Source organism: Camellia sinensis, chromosome 11 (genome assembly GCF_055761805.1).
Source record: "Camellia sinensis isolate YWXY chromosome 11, ASM5576180v1, whole genome shotgun sequence".
Classification (NCBI taxonomy): Eukaryota; Viridiplantae; Streptophyta; class Magnoliopsida; order Ericales; family Theaceae; genus Camellia; species Camellia sinensis.
The window spans coordinates 37,078,190-37,084,189 of NC_138971.1; the positions used below are offsets into that span (position 1 = coordinate 37,078,190).

The following is a 6,000-nucleotide window of genomic DNA, read 5'->3' on the forward strand; positions in this document are numbered from 1 at the left end:
CCAGTTTATGCATGCTCCTCGCCAACCCCATTTTGATGTTGTTTGTCATATCTTGCATTACCTAAAATGAGCTCCAGATCGCGGTCTACTCTACCATTCCTCATCTTCCTTGTCTGTCATTGCCTTTAGTGATGCTGATTAGGCCAGTAGTTGACCATCATTCTACATCTAGATATTGCACATTTGTTGAGGATAATCTTGTTGCTTGGCGTAGCGAGAAACAATTGGTTGTTGCTCATTCAAGTGCTGAGATTGAGTATCATGCCATGGCTCATACCGCCTTAAGATGTTATGGGTTTTTGTTGTCTTCTGCAGGATTTTGGTATTCGTGTTCCTACTCCAATGACCATGTGTTGTGATAATCAAGCTGCTATTTTCATTGCTAATAACCCCGTGTTTCATGAGCACACGAAGCATATTGAGATTGATTGTCATTTTATTCGGAATTTGTTGTTGCGCAGCAACTTGTGACACCGTTTGTACACTATAATTAGGTGATATACTCACCAAACACCTTGCTCACTCGTCGTTTCAACGTCTATCTACCAAACTGGGCATGTTCGATCTCTGCATTCCAGCTTGGGGGAAAGTGTTAGAATATATAGTCATCTGTTATTTTGTGTGTTAAGTGAGGGTACTATGGTCATATGGTCATATTATATTTCATATAAATATTTGTTGTTTGTTTTAGGTTTATTTTAATAACCTAAGAACGTACATTAAATAAAAATCTTCCTCTCCTTGTTCCTTCTTTCTTTCTCTCTAACCCTAATCTAAGTTTTTCATACTTTTACACTTCAACTAAAACCACATTTCAAAATTTTCTTCTGAAATAATAATAGCCAAAGCTGTTTAGTGTGGCAATGATAGATAGAAGTTCAAGAATATAGCGATCCCAGTTTTCCCTTCATTGTTTAATGGTATTTCAGACTCGGTTCCGTGGATGTGTTGTTGTCTTTTTCTAGTTTCCATTCTTTACTCTTTGTATATGAGTCTTGGGTCATGTTGGGTAGGTTTAAAACACGTTGGTTGTGTTTGGAAACCAAGGGTTAGTGTCCATTAAATTTTCATAATGGTTCATTTAATATCCCTATTAGTGGTTACAAACTTGTTCATTCAATATCCTTATTAGTAGTTCAGTTACTACCCTTATTAGTGGTCCATTCATATTCAAACTTGTCCATTCATATTTGTAACTTGTGTTCATTTAATTCTAGTTAGTGTTCATTTAATGCTAGTTAGTGTTCATTTAATTCTAACTTGTCCTTTCATTTTCCAATTAATGGGCTTTAATAACAATCTTTCAATATCACTTGTTCATCTCCCTTTTGATTTCAAAACCCTAGAACCATCTTCTCTCTCTCTACACACCTTCTCTCTAGGTTTTCATCTCCCTCTAGTGTAAATCTAGACTAAGTCCTTTGTAAGAAAGGTAGAGTGGGTTGAGGGCTTCATTTTAATCTAAAAGTTTGGCGATTTGGAGCACTTTGGTTTTTGGCCTTCATCTTCTCCATTTGAGGTAGGGATTTCTTTGTTCTTTTTCAATACTCCATCTATAGATAGACATGTGGTAATTTTGTATTGCATGAAAATCATATCCGTGTTGGATTTGTTTGAAAATCATGAGGGAAACCTAGGGTTGGTTGTTTGAGAATGGTTTTGTTATCACTGACTGTGGTTTGGACTAATCAGAGAATAAAATTAGCATGTTATTGTTGAAAGAAGAGAAAGCACTAAATTATATTTTGATTTGGTAAAATAAAAAGGATTTACGGTTGAACAATGTTGGTAAATTTCTATTGTTAATATGAGTTGTGTAGAAGGTGTTAACAGTTAAGGGATTAATTATGGTATTGGGGTTATTTTGAAATGAACGTATTGAATCAAGTTGGGTTATGGCTTATTATCCATGGAATTGATTTTGTAAAATGAAGAAAATGTAATTGGTTTTGTGAAAAGGGAAAAGTGTTTTTGGAATAAGTGATGGAACATGTTGACTTAAGAAAATTATGTAGTTGATCTTGAAAATGGTAAATGAAATGTTAACTCTATGTGAGTCTCGGAGAGTAAATTTGAGAATTAAACTATTGTATCATGAGTGTCGAATACACATATTTGGGGGTTTTATCCTTACCTATCGTACTAGTGTCGTTGTTGGGTTTAAGGTTTGCTTGAGAGTTGAGTCTCTTTTATTAGGTGTACTGAATACATGCATCTAGAGGTTTTGTCCTTGGTCATCGGTGGAGGATGACATTGGTGTGTTGAATTGTGATGTATGCGTTACACTTGTGTTGGTTAAACATTATTGAATAGTTTATGTGTATGTATTACACTTGTTATTGATGCTTTGTTGTATTGAGGAATTTGTATATGATAATTGTTTATATACATTGTTTTGTGTGGGAGGAGATAGGGGATGTACTCCACGGTTTAGGGGAAGATAGGGGATGGACCTCTAAACCGAAAACTATTTGACATTGATACAGCACTACAATGTGTATCATTTGTGAAGTATAGAAGTGTTTTTGTTTGATATTGATACAACACCAAAATGTGTATTATTTGTGAAGTATGGAAGTGTTTTTTGTCTGTATCTATTATGAGGTATGAAATGTTTAAAATGAGTTATTATCTCGCTTATCGCTTTGGCATACCCTTAGCTTACTGTGCATATAGCCGGTAAAGCAGAGTTTTAATTGTTATCGTCAGTGTATCTAAGTATGTTATGGGTTGCGGTGGTTACAGTTTTGAAAGGCCGAGCTGCCTCATTTGTGGATTATATACATGTTGATGATTTGTTATTTCCCTTTTATTTAAGGCATGCATGTATTGATATGAATGTATTGGGAACAAACCAAAATGCCATTTTGAGATTTTGGAAAGTGTGAAGGAAAATGGGGTATTTGTGAACATGTTTTAAAAAAAGGTCATTTTGTTGTAAGTACGGAAAATGGGGGAAGAGTAATGGGCTTGGTGAAATTGTTTTTCTAAAATTGTTATAGTCATGAAAGTTTGGGAAAATGGGTAATAAAAAGGAAAGGAAAAAAGGTGAACCGCTTATAGCGTCGAATGAAATGGCTGTTTTCAAGAAAAGTTCATACTTATGTATATTTTGTATAAACTGCCACATTACTATTCTAGTATGAGAATGAACATTCATGATCATAGCTATCTGTAAGTTGTTATTGTTGGAGATCATGTTGAGATCCCTACTGGACTATATGTTCATCCCACGTTGTTGAATCTTTTTCAGGTGATTGCCAGGATGTTCTACAAGGTTTTGGATCTTCTTATTTGTTGGCCACGGGGCCTCTTTTGTGTTGGCGAAATGCCATTTATGTAAAAGGGTTATACCCTTCTTCTTGAATTTTAATGATGTAAGCCCAAGGGCAATTTATTTAGTGTTCTCATGTTGTATTTACTTGCATACGAATGAGAGCAATGTTATTTATTTCCGCATGTTATCTCTGAAATGGAATTAAGTAAATGAAATTGGTAATACTTCGAGTAATAAAAAGTGGGGCGTGACAAAGAAGCAGTAGTACATATAAAACGTAAATAAAAAATATAAATAAATTTAATTAAAAAAACAAAAACAAACAAGCTAAGCATCATTAAATTACCAAAGAATGACATCAGGCCCGTTGCATACCAAGAGCATGTGGCAATTGATGAAGAAAAGCATCGCCTAGCATAGCTCCCGCCTGCAAATAGCAAAAATTCATAGAACGTAAGCAGCCTCATAACAAAGAAACTGAAGAAACAAAATCCCACAGATGTGCCATTTCACCCAAAGAATTAGTCCCCCATTTGCTAAACAACCAACTAGTAACTAAATAAAGATTACATTAGTTCGAAAACTAAGGAACATCAACAACTCAAAGATATCTAAGAGAGAGAGAGAGAAAGTTATGAACAAATTTTATTGCAACATATCAACTCAAAGTCATCCAACCTTTTGTGGATTAGCTATGGACAAATTTTATTGCAACATTGAATACTAAATATCCAAAGCTTAGCACATGCAGTAATCCAAGTAGTAGTCACAAATTAGAAAGTAATCCATCATCATAATTATTGAAGCGACAAAAAAATCAAGCAATTCAAACAGCTTCTTGAATAAAATAAAATAAAAATCCATGTACTCAACAGATGTAACAGCCAAAAACATAGAAGAAAGTAGCAATTCAAATTCATAAACTCAAAGAACATGAAAAAAAATAATAATAATAAAAAAGGCAGGAAGAATCAGACCCCAAATAAAGCCAATGAGTCGAGAACTGCCTTGGATGGTTTTCCTTGTACTGAAACAAACCAAAAAAGTTAAAATTGGTATATGGAGAGAGACAGGCATCTTCAATAAAAGACAATAATGAATTCAACAAAAACAACTGCTCAAGATTATCAAGCAAATGAGGGAAGCCATGCTCACCAAAAATGAAATGTATTAAAAACAATCAAACAAAGAAACGTAACCTTGTTTTGAGATCTACTCAACAATACACAGATCAATTGGAATTTGTCCAGTTAATTTCAGCAAAATGAACAACCCTAAATGGTTCAGCAGTTCAAACTCAGCATATCAATCTTGAGGTTGTCGGTTCAAACTTGAGGACAGCCACTTTGTGCAAATAATACCACAAAAAAATTGTGTTCTTAGGTAGGGGTTTTTTGTTGTTTCTTTGTTTCTGAATTGGTAGGATGAGAAGGAAACCCTAATTTTAGTGGTAGTAGATGAGAGCAGAGAGACAAAAAACAGGGGAAGTATGGATTTGTGCCAAAATGGGGTTGAATGCAACACTGATTTCTGGCCGGTTGAGCATCCGATTGAGCCGCCGGATGAAGATCAACCCGTCAAATGCCCAAAGCCAGACTCCTCAGTTATGAATGTAAATGGGGTAAATTACGCTTAAATTAGGCTTTGCCTCCCTACCGTTTTACCTATTTTCCATTTTGGCCCTTTAAATTTAATTTTTTTCACTTTGGTCTTTCATATTTGCAATCCTTCCTTCTTTACCCCAACACTAACTTTCATAAAAAAAAACTAACAGAATCTGCCACATTACCAACACATCAGCTCCATATGTGATGTAAAAAATTCACTAAAGATGCAAAAAATAAAAAATAGAAAAAAAATTGAAATTTGAAATTTTTTTTAGTCTTTAATGAACTTTTTTTTTCAAATTTATTCATAAACATTATTACATTATAGATGCATCTGGATTAGATGCACCTACAAAAATAAATAAAAATTTAACTAAAAAAAGAAAAAAATTTAATAAAGAGGAAAAAATGAAAATATACTGACTCAACACCTGTATTATCAATTTTGAAATAAAAAGTTTATTATCATTTTTTTTCCTTTTTTTAGTTAAATTTGTTTTTATATAATGTAATAATGTTTATGAATAAATTTGAAAAAAAGTTCACTAAAGACTAAAAAAAATTAATTTTTTGTTTTCTATTTTTTATTTTTTTGCATCTTTAGTGAATATTTAATGTTTATGAATAAATTTGAAAAAAAAGTTCACTAAAGACTAAAAAAATTAATTTTTTATTTTCTATTTTTCATTTTTTTGCATCTTTAGTGAATATTTTGTTTTACACGTGGAGCTAATATGTTGGTGATGTGACAAATTCTGTTAGTTTTTTGGATGGAAGTTAGTCTAGAAGTAAGTAGGAATGATTGCAAACATGAAGGGCTAAAGTAGGAAGGATTACAAATATGAAAGGCCAAAGTGAGAAAAATTAAACTTAAAGGGCCAAAATGGAAGGATTGCAAACAAAAAAGGCCAAAGTGGGAAAGATTGCAAACATAAAGGACCAAAGTGGGAAAAAAAAGGGGCCAAAGTGAGAAATATATGAAACTTTAGGGGGGGCAAAGTGTAATTTACCCAATGTAAGTGAATAAGTTTAAGTTTTATTAAATTGACATTGATTTATTATTATTATTATTATGGAAATACACTAATTTCATATTTTTTGTGTCATAAGTAAAAA

General features: G+C 33.0%; 1 long non-coding RNA gene across 4 annotated transcripts in view; it reads right to left on the reverse strand.

Moving 5' to 3' along the window:
- Window positions 1-4,884, reverse strand: part of LOC114300930 (uncharacterized) — a 332,986-nt gene extending 328,102 nt beyond the window's left edge. For 3 of the 4 annotated variants that reach the window (XR_014343752.1, XR_014343750.1, XR_014343749.1), the window contains exons 1-2: window positions 4,255-4,884; window positions 3,653-3,704 (exon numbers count right to left, since the gene is read on the reverse strand). This is a non-coding gene — a long non-coding RNA (uncharacterized LOC114300930). The remainder of the gene's footprint in view (window positions 1-3,652; window positions 3,705-4,254) is intronic. The other variant, XR_014343751.1, reaches the window with a different exon arrangement.
- Between the last annotated feature and the right edge of the window lie 1,116 nt (window positions 4,885-6,000).